The 14,252-nt window shown below is 42.0% G+C and overlaps 1 long non-coding RNA gene across 1 annotated transcript in view; it reads right to left on the reverse strand.

Moving 5' to 3' along the window:
* Positions 1–958: 958 nt before the first annotated feature.
* Positions 959–14,252, reverse strand: part of LOC144786250 (uncharacterized) — a 59,376-nt gene continuing 46,082 nt past the window's right edge. The window contains exon 3 of the long non-coding RNA XR_013602095.1: positions 959–3,115. This is a non-coding gene — a long non-coding RNA (uncharacterized LOC144786250). The remainder of the gene's footprint in view (positions 3,116–14,252) is intronic.

Below are 14,252 nucleotides of genomic sequence, written 5' to 3' on the forward strand. Positions count from 1 at the left end.
CATAAACATTAAGTTGGCAAATGTCTTATCTGTCCAAAGTACCAATACACATCCTCTGACTTTTAAGAAAATTAAGTGTTCTGTGCCACTTCCAGATATTTTTTCATCCTTGTCTATTCCAATTCAACATCTTTATCTGACCCTATATACTGTATATTATATTTCAACTGCAGTCTTGTGTCGTTCCTCACACACAAGCCCCACCCACAACAATGAATGTGAAATAAGGAACTGACTTATTGAGAACACTCACATATTAAGTAGGCCTGGGTATAAAATCTGCTTGCAGAGTTTGCAGAGTTTTTATATCTGCACTCAACATAGAGCAGGGAGTTCCGAAAAACTCTGCATAGTTGAGTTTTTCCTCTCTTGCGGCTCGCCGTTAAGTTGGCAAGCGAGTAAAATCATACAGTAGACCTCCTCCCGGTGAGATTTCTCAATGTGGGCAATCACAGCAGGTTGCTACAGCTCCATTTGATAAACCTGCCACTCTTGTTGAGGAAGCTGCTGCTCGAGTTGAACATTTACTCAAGTGGCAGAAAGAAGCAGAACCTTCTTGTGCTGTGTGCGTTGCAGTTAGCGCTGATCTTACAGGCCGGGACAAACTCCTGGCACTAAAAATCAGTGCAAGCAGCATGACTGCTTGCAGAACTCTGTGGAGTGTGGTAGAGTTTTTCCTACCTAATAATAAGGTCATGATAATATATCATGAAAAGCCCAGTCATTTGATAGGACAGAGTAACCTTTAACCCCCTCCCTCGCTAATGAAGCTAAATGATTATATATCAAAGATCTCTGGGATTACTGCCAGACTCCGTACCTTAGCATTCACAGATGCCATGTTCTAGATATCGCGCAACAAAACATTGACCGGATAGGTTATTACTGGTTCCTCAGAAATGAGATTAGACCAACAATTCTAAGTTCATGTGATTTATTTCACATCACTTGTGACTTATTTCATGCAAATGTAGATTAAAACATTCATTAATGTCGTAAGATGGATAACACATCATTTATATGCCATGCTTATGAAAACATAACAAAATTCAACATTACAACGAAAACACATAAATGATAAACATGTAAAAATAACATACACGCCAATACAATTATAAATGTCCTACAAGTGTCCTACAAACAACCAGTCTATATTTAACTATTTAAAACATAGATCGCAGGCGGACCATTGACAGTTCCAGCTGTCCTTCCTGTGTGTGGGGTAAAGGGCTACACAGTTGTCATGAGGGTTATCTGTCCACTGCTCTGCTCTGCTTTTAGAAATAGGATGATGGCACATGTAGCAGAATAATGCTGCTTAGAACCTATAGTTGGTTGTGCAGATCCATCCATATAAATGATGAATTTATATTGGGTGAGAGGCAGAATTGAAGTAGGCAAAGGATAAACATGCGTAGGGCTTTTACATTAAGAACACTGGCTTTCACGACTGCCTCCAGGGCATGCAATTGAATAACTACAATAATGTGTGTACCTTGAGCAAGTGGACTTTCCTTCAGGATTTCCCTTTGGACAGCAGTGAGAATGTTTTAGTAGAAGCAAAATGCAGTTCTGCAGAAGAATATAAATGTGATTTATATGCAATGGGTACTCTGTCACCTTCATTAAAGGTGGCATAAGCAAGCCCAACCGCACCAGCAAAACCCAGATGACCAAGTTCATAGTATTGACATGTGTATGTAAATGGTGTGTTTCTAGTAAATCAGACTGTAAAGAACTGAGCTTTTCAGTATGCTCCAAAGCCCAGCAGGAAGTGGAAAAATCAGGCTGTGTTAAAGCATTGAGAAGTTTAATATGTTGTGCATAAATAGGCATGTACGTTCTGTAAAAAGTCAAAATTTCAAATGTTTGGTTCATATCCTAAGAAAAAGGACACTGAGTAAAGCTATGTAAGACTTTTTGAAGTTAAAATTGTAACCAAGCTCAATACTGTGATCTACTCTTGCCAAATGGGGGTCTAATTCTTTATCAGTTAGATATCATCAACTTAAGAAAGTTCATCACAGTCAATCTCATGAAGAATTGACACAATCGCATGCTGCAAAGACACCTGGGCTGTTTTCATAGCCAATAGGAAGTCGGGTGATGCATCTCCGAAAACTGAGGGTGCTAAATGTGGACTAGTCGCAAATCTCTGGAGCTAAATTGTGACTGAAAAAATCATTAGAAATATCTAAAGTGGTTTCATATATTTTGCAAATTATATTATTTATCAATGCAGTACTGTGTATTTTGCACTTCAAAAGTGCGTGTATGACTATTCAAATGTTTATAATCTAAGACAATGCAATAGAAATAATCAGTCTTCAAAACCGGAATAAGAGGATAATTCATTTCAGAGATACAGGGCTCAATTACTCCCTGGTCCTCCAGTTGGGAACGAATTTCATTAACAGGTACTTTAGCCCCCGTTTGATAGGATATTGTGGTTGTACCGGAGGTGTAGACTATATAGGAATAACATGGTAAGGAGAATCCTGATCCCAACCTGTATTGTTACGATAAAGTGCAGGGGACAAAGCAAGGGCCCATTTGGAAGCATAAGCATATTTAACTTTATCAGGTGGATGGTGTGAAAAAGAAGGGAGAATGACATCCTCTCCCTGGGAGCAGGCAAGAACAAAAGGTGGGGTCCAATAGACGTCCTCCAAGAGAATATCATACGATATAGTTAAATTGTCCCAGAAGTTTGCTTTAATGGTGCGTTTACTGTCACCTTAAATTTGAATGTCCAAAAGAAGTAGTCTATCTGGTGGGCCTATGCGGGTATCTACAGTTTCAACTCTAATAAATCTTTCAGTTGATTCACTACCAGAAACAGGTGGAGATTCTGGCATACTATGATGACTTCAGCCACACTGTAGAGTCGAGTCACCACCCAACTACTGGTCAGAAGTGGGGTTCTCACCATCTGTGGCATATTTAGCTGTCAACGCTGCAACATTCTTTTTCTGAAAGGAGGTTTGTATGGAGGAGGCTATCCTCCTTCTTCATCTTTACATCAGACGAGCGTTGTTTCCAGTTTTGGTTGCACATACTCACCATGTCTGCGAGCAGATCACCTTCTTCTGTCATACTGTTGGTCAGATGAGCCCTGAAAGGAACAAGGAGAAGGGGGATTAGGAATCTGATACCTTTCCGGAGTTCTAATTTTTGGGCACTCACAAAAATCATATTTCCTCTCAGAGGATTCTGGGGGAGGAGTGCCTCTGTGTTGTCTAAGTTTTTGTTGTTGCTTAGATTTGTCCCATGTTTTCTTAGGAAACTCACAGCAGGTCTGCATCCTTGTCAGAAATAGGCTTTTCAAGCTGTGGTACAGAAGGTTTTTTTCCCAAACTATTACATCCGAAAGACATATATACCTTATCGATAATGACTGGCAACTCACGTTAGCGATCAGTTACTGCCTCCGCGGCAAGTCACTGGAGTATTACCAAAGATGCTGCTTCACCTTTAACATTTAAAAGAATCATTTTGGCGACAACTAGAACATTTCTTTAAAGTTTCATCCCAAAATAGAGGGCAGGACCTGCCCCATGCTCATTCTGTATCTGTTTGAGGATGTTCAGTAGAACGGCCAACAAGAGAGTGCCGTGACAAATAGTGAAGACTGTAGAAAAAATACTCCCCTAGGTGTTGTAGTTGACCAGAGGGGGAACCAGGCCATTGGGTAAGCACATAGTCAGAATTCTATGCTTGTCTTGTGGTCCCATAAGGGGAACACATCTTTGAGTTGATCTAATGTTTGGGCAAACCACAAAGGTATTTCTTCAGGATATGTGGGTTGTTAGCCCGTAACTGAATGACCAATTACAGGACTAATAACATGACCTGCAGGCATATGTGGTAGTCCTGCAGGACAACCCTAGCTGGTCCAGTCAGGAAGTCTCATGCAATAAAATAGGCCATGCAATGATATGAGAGGACAAGACCAGTGTATAAAGCTCTGGTTTGTACTAAATTACTATTAACTAAGTCTGGGTACAAGGTATAGACCGCTAGTGCCAGACAGGTGGCCCCTTCAAAACTCAAGGGGCCCATCCGGACAGTGCCAAGCATATGGGGTAGGGAGCCATTAAACTAAGTCTGGTGCTCCCAGACTGTAGGTGGAATTTCAGTAAGTGCATATGGGTAATATGTATTAGGATCTGCTGGAAGTATGTATTTGTGCATCGTATTGTATTTAGCGTTGGCAGCCAGGAAAGTGACTCACGAATAAAAAACTTTGAAGTGGAACGCTGTGCCCGCGTCAATTACAAAAATCACAGTAACACCTGCATTAGGAATTACCTGTAGCATTAAATGCTGATTTACTGCTGGGCAGTGTTGGAAAGTGGATTATTAGTAGTCGTAAATATGCATCTACCACCTGCAATAAGGCCACAGTCTAGGGCTCAAAATAGTTCTCAAAAAATTAGTCCCATCCTCAACCCTTGGAATTAGCTGCGAGCAGGCAGGCTTACCATCGGAGACAGGTGTGTAAAGCATTTAAAAACAACAATTCAGTAAATGATGAATCCCCAACACACAATAAAAATCCAACACCAATTTATTAGACTAGGAAATCTGTTAATCTTTAAAATGACACCAAAGTGAAATAAATCCAATGAAGGGAACCGGAGGTATGAATTTTCAAAGATTTAGCGCTATATAGCACATTGACACCTATTGCGCATATTTGGACAACTGGTCATACTAGACCAGGTTATAATCAAAGTTTCAGGCATAACATGATGGAGCCCTGCATGGCTACCCCTCGAGGTAGGCCTCAGTCAACGTTTTTACCTTCTAATTTAGAAACTTTCCTGGAGCTTTTTCTGCCAGGGTCCCTCAATATCTCTACCAGTCCGGGTTCAATGAGAGTTCACCGGCTTGCCTTTCGACAAGCTCCAGTTCAAACTATGGAAGTCAGAACCCTGCCCTATTATGTACTGGAGACTTAAAGGGGAGGTCATACAAATCATAGGGTTACCCTAACCCATAGTGTACCCTAGTGTGTGTGTAGGTATTATCAATGTATTCTATAGGCCTTATGTATGAGGCCTTGCAACACTTTTGCTCTGCCGGTGCATCACTATTTGTGATGCACCGGCGGCGTAAAAAATGCACCATGTTGCGCCCTATATACAAAGGGACGCTTCTAAGCAGATGCGTCACTTTGTAAAGCCCTGCGCTATATTATACCTGTGCCAGGTAAAACGTATGCAGAACATTCCCACGTAAAAAGCTTGGTAAAAGTGGCGCAGTGAAATCTATCAGATTTCACTGCGCCACATCTAGGATGCCACTGCGTCAAAATCTTACACCTGCCTCACAGCTGACAGAAGACTGACACAAGTCCTCTCAGATAGGGCTTACCCCATGTGAAAGGACATATTGCTGGAGTTGCGTCACTTTTGTGACACACTCCAGCAATGTGTCATTACTATGCCTACAGATGCATCAGAAACATTGACGTGTCTGTAACTCCTCATGACATGGAGCGCCGTACATTAAATACAGGGTATCCATCATGACGCAAGGAGGATGCAGTGAAAACTGTTACAATGCTGTTTTCATGCAGTGATGCAACAGTTTCCAATAATGAGGCACTAAGTATTTTCAGCACAGCACTGGCCCTGGGCCTAGTTATGCAGAGCCCGGGGAAATTCAGAGTCAGTTACCACCAGCAAAAGTCAGCAAAAAATAGGGGTGCCCGGGGCTTAGGATGACTTTGCAACATAGCCACCGAAACGAGAGGTGATGGGTTACTAACCTACACCCTGGTAGTCCTCATCATCTAAGTGGAAAACCCCGAAAAGTTCATCCACATTAGCATGGGCTAACCCAGAACTGTGTTCCACTGTAAAGTTCATTCCCTACAGGAAAATGGACCACCTCAATTGCTTGGAATTCTTCCTTCTCATCTGCATGAACCATCTGAGAGGCCGGCAGCCAGTTTGAACATGAAAGTGAGTTTCAAATAAATATGGTCTCAGATTTTTCAGGGACCAAACCACAGCAAAAGCCTCTCTCTCAACTGCACTCCATCTCTGTTGTCTGGGGAGAAGTCACCTGCTAATGTCCGCTCAAGGCACTACTCATTTAACTGTGACAACACTACCCCAATCCCTTATTCTGAAGCATCTGTCTAAATCACAAATTCCCTTGTGTAGTCAGGGGCCAGTTACACTGGTGCTAAACACATAGGGCCTTATTTATGAAGGCCTTGCGCCGCCGGTGCGTCACTTTTTCCCATTTTAAAAGTGACGCACCGGCAGCGCAAGGCCTTCATAAATAAGGCCCATAGCACCTTTCAGAGTATCAAAAGCCTTCTGACACTCTGGGGTCCAATCCACATGCTTGGACCTCTGCTAAGAAGTCAGTTCTGTTAGGGGTCCCTCAATTGTCCCATAGATTTGAATAAATCTTCTATAGTACTGACTCAGTCCAAGGAATACCTTGACTTAGGCCCGAGTAACAGGAGGTTTCCAACCCAAAGTAGTTTGAATCTTGGCCTGGAGAGGTTGTACATGGGCTACACCTACCAGGGCGCCCAGGTACACCACAGAACTCTGCCCTATTTGGCACTTACTGCCTTAATAGTCAGGCCTGCCTGCTACATGGCCTGAAGCACTTCCCTCAGATGGCTTACCCCTGGGTAGAACTCTCTACAACTATATCATCCAGCTAAGCTGCACTGAACTGATCCAACCCAGACAAGACCGTGTTCATAAATCTTTGAAAGGTGGCAGGTGCATTCTGTAAGCCAAAGGGCATTACCTTGAACTGATAATGTCCCTCTGGTGTAGAGAATGCTGACCTCTCTGTTGCTCTATGTATGAGGTTAGCCTGAAGTCATATCAAATGTACTCAGGTACTTAGAAGCTCCTAATTTGTCAGTTCAGTTCAAAAAGCTTTATTCAAAATGTAAAAACAATTTCATAAAAGCATACAGTACAATCACAATCATTAAAATTCATTATGGTTACATTATAAAAACACAAGGCTCCAATGGTTAAAAATCCATATTAACAATATTTTAAAACAAGTAGCATTAAACAATCAATGAAGGCAGATAAATTAAACGTGGCAAGAGCATAGCATTAGTTCATCAGTGTTACAAAACTTATTCAGATATATTGGTCCGTCTTATTTTCATTATTGCTCTTAAGTACATCATTACAGTGTTAATCGTGTAGTGATCTTCCAAGGACCGTAATTTGTTATAAGCCTCTCTCGATTTTCTTATACCCCATGTTAACAAAAGAGGCCTTAGTATTTGACGCCTTGGGTACAAATATAAAGTGCAATATAAAGTGCAATGGATGTTCGATTGAATTGATGTCTCATCACATGGACAGATAAGTTTATTCTTGGACCAATCGTTACACCTTGGGAGAGTTATAAATCTAAAAAATGTTTCAAATCAGAAGGATGTTAATATTCTACGATAGAAAAAGGGTTGATCAACAACAAGATACAGCTGGATGTTTCTATGCAATGTCACTTCATCGTGAATTATAACTGATATCTTGGACCTTTGACTTTTCCACCTGATCGATTCAAAGTGCTCACCCAAAGTTTTTTTTAGGCTGGATCTGGAAACAAGGTCCAATGTGGCTGGATTAGAAGAAGTATTCTGGATGACCAATATCAGAGAAAGAGTTCTTAATATAAGTGAGCCAAGCAATGTGTTTTACCCCATTACATAGCAAACAGTCCTCTATTACAGTTCTATTCAGTATTGTGGCGGGATTTGTCCAGATGTTATGCCACAATAAAATTGGTGCCATCTTAATGGTATCTGAGATATGTTGTATGGCAAGCTCAGCATGAAGTACGTATGTTGATGTGCTGGGAGGCATTGCCAAAACATACCTTAAGAATTTATTCTCTATTCGTTTACTAGTTTCCAGGGACTGTGTCCCCCATAACCCTGCACCGTAGGTGCCGATGGAGACGCATTTAGATTTATAAATTTGAAGAAGCTCCCTGGGTGGCCTTGATCCTATTTTCTTGGCAAAATTTAAAAGTGCTCCTGTTGCTTTAGTGAATGCTAAAGCTCTCGCTTTAACTGCAGGTTTCCAATTGCCTTGTCTATCCATGTGGACCCCTAAGTAGCAAAAAATATCTGCTAAGGCAACACGTTTATTTTCCAGAATTATATTGCATGGTGCTCTGGCTTTCCTTGGGCCACAGGACATAGTGAAGGTCTTGGAGACATTTATAGAAAGCCCCCTTTTACACATATATTGGGAAAATGTATTTACCACTTTTTGTAGGCCTCTCTTAGTCTGTGACAGGATTGCCGCATCGTCGGCGTAGAGGAGTATGGGTATGGGTTTTCCTTTTATAACTGGGTAGTCATTATAATTTTTTGTTAGAAAGGTCCCCACATCGTTTGTGTACAAGTTAAAAAGCAGGGGTGCAAGTATGCACCCCTGTGTTATCCCTCTATGGATAGGGAAAAAATTTGAGCATTCTCCTTTTTTACCAAATCTCACGCGAGCACCTGCCCCAAAATAAAGTTCTTTAATAAAAGTTCAGATCCTGGCATCTAGGCCAATGTCTTCTAAAATTTGCCACAAAATCTCATGCCTCACGCAATCAAAAGCAGAGCTAAGGTCTACATATGTTACGTATAAATTGACCTTTTTGGCATGAATATATTTTGACATAATAAGGGCGAGATTTAGTCCTTGTTCGATTGTACCCTTTCCTCTGCTAAAACCATATTGCATTGTGGATAGAATGTCGTTTTCCTCGAGCCATTCCTGAATCCGGGTGAGGATGATCCTGCCTGCTGTTTTCATTAGGCCATCTAAAAGCGAAATGGGCCTATAGCAGGCAGGATCATTTCTATCCCCTTTTTTGTATATAGGGACCAGGATGGCCCCTTGCCAGGTCTTAATGAAGCCAACTTTATTGGAGGAATTGAGTACATTTGTGAGGATTGGGGCCCAGAGGTCAGAGAAATTTTTAAAAACATCTATTTGAACTTTGTCAGGTCCAGGGGCTTTAGCCGCTGAACTTTCTTTTAAGGCTTTTTGAACTTCATCTAAATTAAAAAAGATATCTATCGGATATCTAGATTCCCCTTTTTCATTTATAGATTTTTTAGGGGTAGGATCAGCTAAGGGAACAGTGAAACTATAGAGTGCCTGAAAATGTTGGACCCATTCCTGTGCCGAAATTGCATTGTCTATTAAAGGGCCTAAACGCTCCTGATAGAATGGTGCGTTCACGGCCTTCCAAAAGGCAACATTGTCCTTTTTTCCACACGCCTCATGCAGGTTGGCCCAGGCTTTTAATTTCAAATCTTTTTTCCTAGAGATTAGTGCAAGGCGATAGTTTCGTCTAGCAGTTCTAAACTCATCTCTCGTAGATGAACTGCTATGAAGAGTATTTTTAAGTGTAGTAAGTGCCCTTCTACAATTTCTATCGAACCAACCTTGGGAGCTTTTTTTGATATTACGAGGGGTTCTTAAGAGGAGCTCTTTGATTCTGCCACAGATATTGCAGAAAGATTTAATAACAGATAATGGATCCTCTTCTAAGGACAGGCAAATATTAAAGTCATCAATGGTGGAGCTCACCAAACTTTTAATAAAGTCTTCTGGGATTACCTTTTCCCATTTAATTGTAAAACCATTTTTTTGCCCAAGAATCGGAGTGGCATCGTAGTGTATGTCAGGGGATTGAAATTGGTTACTAAGATCAAAGTTATAGGAGATCAAGATGGGAAAATGGTCGCTCATGGGTGTATCGAGGGTGCAACAATCCGTTACCTGGGCTGCATACCAAGATGAATATAGAGCAAAGTCTATAATTGATTTTGCTCCTCTTCCATTGAAAGTAGGGGTGAACATTTTAGGTGGATTACAGAGCTCATTTGTAAAAGCCAAGGAGTAATCACCCATTATTTTGTTCATTAAATCCCCAAACTTCGTATGGCAGAAATGATGGTATATTACCCCATGATCTTCTCCTTCCAAACCACACACCCCCTTTGTGCTCATGGGGCATAGGGAACAGTTAAAGTCGCCCACCCAAATAATTGTCATTTCCCCATTTAATGACTCTTCGATGGAATTAAGCGTGGTAACCAGTTTCTTAAGTACGTTTTCCACTTCTAATGGTAGAATATTATTATAAAAATTTATAAATATTAGATTTTTTTGGGGACCCCATGTGGAGATTAATATTTGGAAATAATTACTGTCCAAATAACTTTTTAGGATAGTTGGACCCGTAGTTATTGAGACGTATAGGGCTAGTCCTCCCCTTGGTCTGCCTCTTCTACCGGGAATAGCAGGGGTAAAAAAAGTTTTATATCCCAATATATGAAATGCCTCAGTCGCCCAAGTTTCCTGGACAGCAATCACAGAGTGGATTGTTGTAATTGCTTGCCAGTGCATATCATCTATTTTTCCCGCTAGACCTGCCACATTCCATGATACAACAGAAACCAAGCTTTCAGTACATGTCATAGAAGACAAAGTATTTTGGGGGGTTTGAGATTGTATAATGTTACTATTTTGAGGACGTGGTTCAAGGACTCTACTCTCAGGGAGTCCCAATAGTGGTTGGGGTGATATTTGGTGATCTGCAGAGTGTGATTTTGAATCAGAGGTAAACTTAGGAGAGGAAAGTCCCTGGGTACGTCAGTCTACACACTCTAACCCCATCAGTGCATGATATCTGTTTGATGAGGAAGGCGAGTAGTAATAATCCTCCCGCTGTCTCTGATGTACCGGCTCATGATGACGCTTAGGAAATATCAATGGCCTAGGGTAGAAGTATGTTAGTTGCTGTAGCTGTATACCCAAGTTATCCCTCTCCTGGTACCACTCATTTACATGGTTCACTACTCTATAGTCTCTAAAATTGATGATTATGACATCTCCGCTGACGTCTTTTGGTCTAACAATTGCATATGTAACAAGGACCCCCTGAAAAGACGAATTCGTAATTCCTAGGTCAGGGAAAAAGAGATATTTGAGAAGTAACAGCCTAGGCAATCGATCTCGAATTTTCATGCCACCTACCTTAATTAATTTTTTAATGTCTAGAAAGTGTTAATTTATGTTTGTCAATTGTACCTTATGGAATTTTTATATTTGTATTGTTATTTTAATGTGATATAAAAAGTTCTCATTTTTTACTTATGTTAATTAACTAATAAAAACATGTTTTTTAAGCAGCTGTAGTCTATTGCTATATATCTTTTGATCCTGTGGAAAACTATTGTGCTCAATTGCCTAGGCTGTTACTTCTCAAATGTCTTTTGGTCTAACACCCAACCATTTTGCCCTTCTAACATGGAGGATGTCTCCGTTTATATTTAGAGGAAGGGGTCTGTTCTTTTTGAGCCAGTGTATTGTTTTGTTTTTAAGGCTCCCATAGTCCTCATAGTGGGTTGGAAGAAGCTCAGGGAGCCTGGAGCTGATTCCGGGAGGAGCGTGATTTGGATTTCCCGTCTATGTCTGCTTCCTTGGGTATTTTGGGCCATAGAAGTGTTCTTAGCCACTACAATATTAGAGTTATTTTTGGGGCCTGGACCATCTGGTATGTTTTTATTGGAATCTTTACGTGCAGTATCTACCCTTGTAATTTTTACCCCTGTGTTTATTGGACTTTGTTGGGTTTCAGTTGAATTGCTGTGGCTGTTTTGAGACTGGCCTGGTTGTGGTTGAACCCTCCCTGTTTTTTCAGAAGTATGTTTTGGATTATTTTGGGCTGTCCCTGTTTTAGTTATAGGTCTAGGAGGTTTTTCCGGGAGGACTGGTGTAATGCTAGGTGTCCTACCTACTGTGGGTTTAGATGTCTGCTTCATAAGTTCTCTAGTCAGATCTACATTGGTTTGTGTTGTAGTCTCTAGTTCACTAAGTTTTTCCGAGATAATTTTTAATCTGTGAACTAGTGGTAGAATTAAAGATGTAACCATGTGCCCAAAATTCTCTACCAGCTCTTTAATTGGGGCTGTTTGAACTACTGGTTCAATAATGGTGTTTGTTTCATTAGGGCTAAACTCGTTTGGAATGATCTTGGTGTTCCCACGTTTATAGTCAATTTTCTTCCTTAATTTAGCACTTCTACCTTGATGAATTTCTGCCTCTCGTTTCCTCTTTCTGTAATCAGGGCGGTTCTTAAAGTTTACAATTGGGATAGTGAATTTTTGCGGTTGTAACAGTGAAGACGAGGCCTCTTCAGATGGGGCCTCGTTACCTACTAGATCTATGATAGGGATAGGTGAGGTGATCTGGTCACGTAGCTGAAGGGGGATACTAATATCTCCCGCTTTTTCCTGTAAGACAGGGGAATATTGAGACGGGGTAATTTTCTTGGCTATCTCTACGGAGACCATGATGTCGTTGGTCAAAGAAGGAGATAAAGCCGTGGAGTGCTGGGAAGGGAATTCAGTGGAGCTGGTATCCTTATATGGAACTTGTGAATGTGTTTCAGATGGAATAGGGGGAATGCCTGGGAGGGATACAAACGATGGTAGGAGGTAGGAATCCTGAGAAATGTTAGTAATATCAGGTGAGTTAATATTGGAAATGGGGGCAATGAGCCAGAAGGTAGCGACAAACGTCTTTCAGTATGTTTTATAGCAGTTGTCACAGCTCCTATAGTCCTTTGCAGCATATGATCAATAGCAGTAAGGGATTGCAAGTTCGATTTAGATGATTTAACTGGTTTGACGGGGGGCATGTTTGCCTGAGTAGGAATTGCCGGGACAAATAATTCCAAAGAGCGTAGGGATCAGTCCTTACTTACTCGGGGCGTGTTATCAGCAAGGTAAGGGAATCCAGTATCCAAAGGCCAAAGGGGGGTGGCCCAGCCCGGCCTTCTTCGGCCCCCGAACGGCCACAAAACGGCCCGCCCTTTGCCCGGGCTTCGCCCGGCGCTCTCGCGCAGCGAGCGTCTGGTGCTGTTATGTTGAGTTTCGATGGCGTCTGGGGGGCGGGGCTAACAGGGGGCACAGACCAGGTGGCAGAGGTCAGGCAGGGACTCCTGGGAAAGCGAGTACCTGCAGAGCAACACCCCTGTGATGGTGACGGAGCCTCTCACCCCAGGCACACTCAGGAACCCAAAGCAGTGATTCTATGCGGCAGTTCTCAAGCCGCGCAGCGGCACCCGCGAAGCAGGTGCGGCCAGACGTAGCTGTGGAGGCTGTAGAGGGAAGGGTGGATGACGGCGTCCCAAGTAAGGTCTCCTCAGTGAATTCGCTGTCAATTTGTCAATTATCTCATCAGCTCAGCTCTAGGTCCCAAGTAAGGTCTCCTCAGTTAATTCGCTGTCGTTTTGTCAATTATCTCATCAGCTCAGCTCAGCTCTAGGTACAGGGTGAGCATCAGTCTTCATGATTGCATTAAGTCCTCTGTAGTCCATACAGAACCTTAAATCTTTTGTCACCCTCCTGGGGATTAGGTTTGGGCACAAGCATTACTAGACTGGCCCATGGACTATCAGACAGTTCAATTGCCCCCAATTGCCCCCAACTCCAGCATTTTGGCTTCCTCAACCTCATTATTTGTTATTTTACAGATTATTATATAGTGCGAACTTGAACTGAATTGGGTATCAGAGCACTTTATATAGCACCAGTTGCATTACATGAGGACATATTCATTTTTAGATGCGGGAGATTACGTGATTTGGCCATAATCACAGGGTGTTCAGTGTCATTGCAGAGTCTCAAATCCAGTTCCCCATATTTGAGGTAAACTGCCTTAGCCGTTAGTCCAACTCCTCTCCCCTCAGCCTTAATGCTGGTTCTGACATGGTCAGACAACCTGTACAGTTTACGTTTAGCAGGTAGGCTCTAACCAGTGTCAATATGGTGCACACACCAATGAGTGATGCATGGGTCAAAGAGAACAGGCCAGTATAATCTCATTCTGTTACTGCTGTTCTGTAATGGATGCTCCTTCTGCAACGCCCCAGACCTGGCATCGGTCCAGCACAATTGGGAGCGCATGCTTAAGCATTTTGACATGTTTCTGTTGCAGGCATTGAATGTGGATTGGTGTTTAACCTTCCGCCGTACTTCCATCACCTGTGTGCAAGCTGTATTTCACTGCATCTGGTGCCCCTTTCAATGGGCACTGGAGATATGCCTGCCTCTACATACACCCACTGCCTTGGATCTCGAACTGCTGACGAGTCTCTTAGTAGCCCATTATAAGGACTGTTCATTGGTTGTGCGACATCTATAAAATCTGAGTCTGGAGCAAATGGACAAT

Source organism: Lissotriton helveticus, chromosome 10 (genome assembly GCF_964261635.1).
Source record: "Lissotriton helveticus chromosome 10, aLisHel1.1, whole genome shotgun sequence".
Lineage (NCBI taxonomy): Eukaryota > Metazoa > Chordata > Amphibia > Caudata > Salamandridae > Lissotriton > Lissotriton helveticus.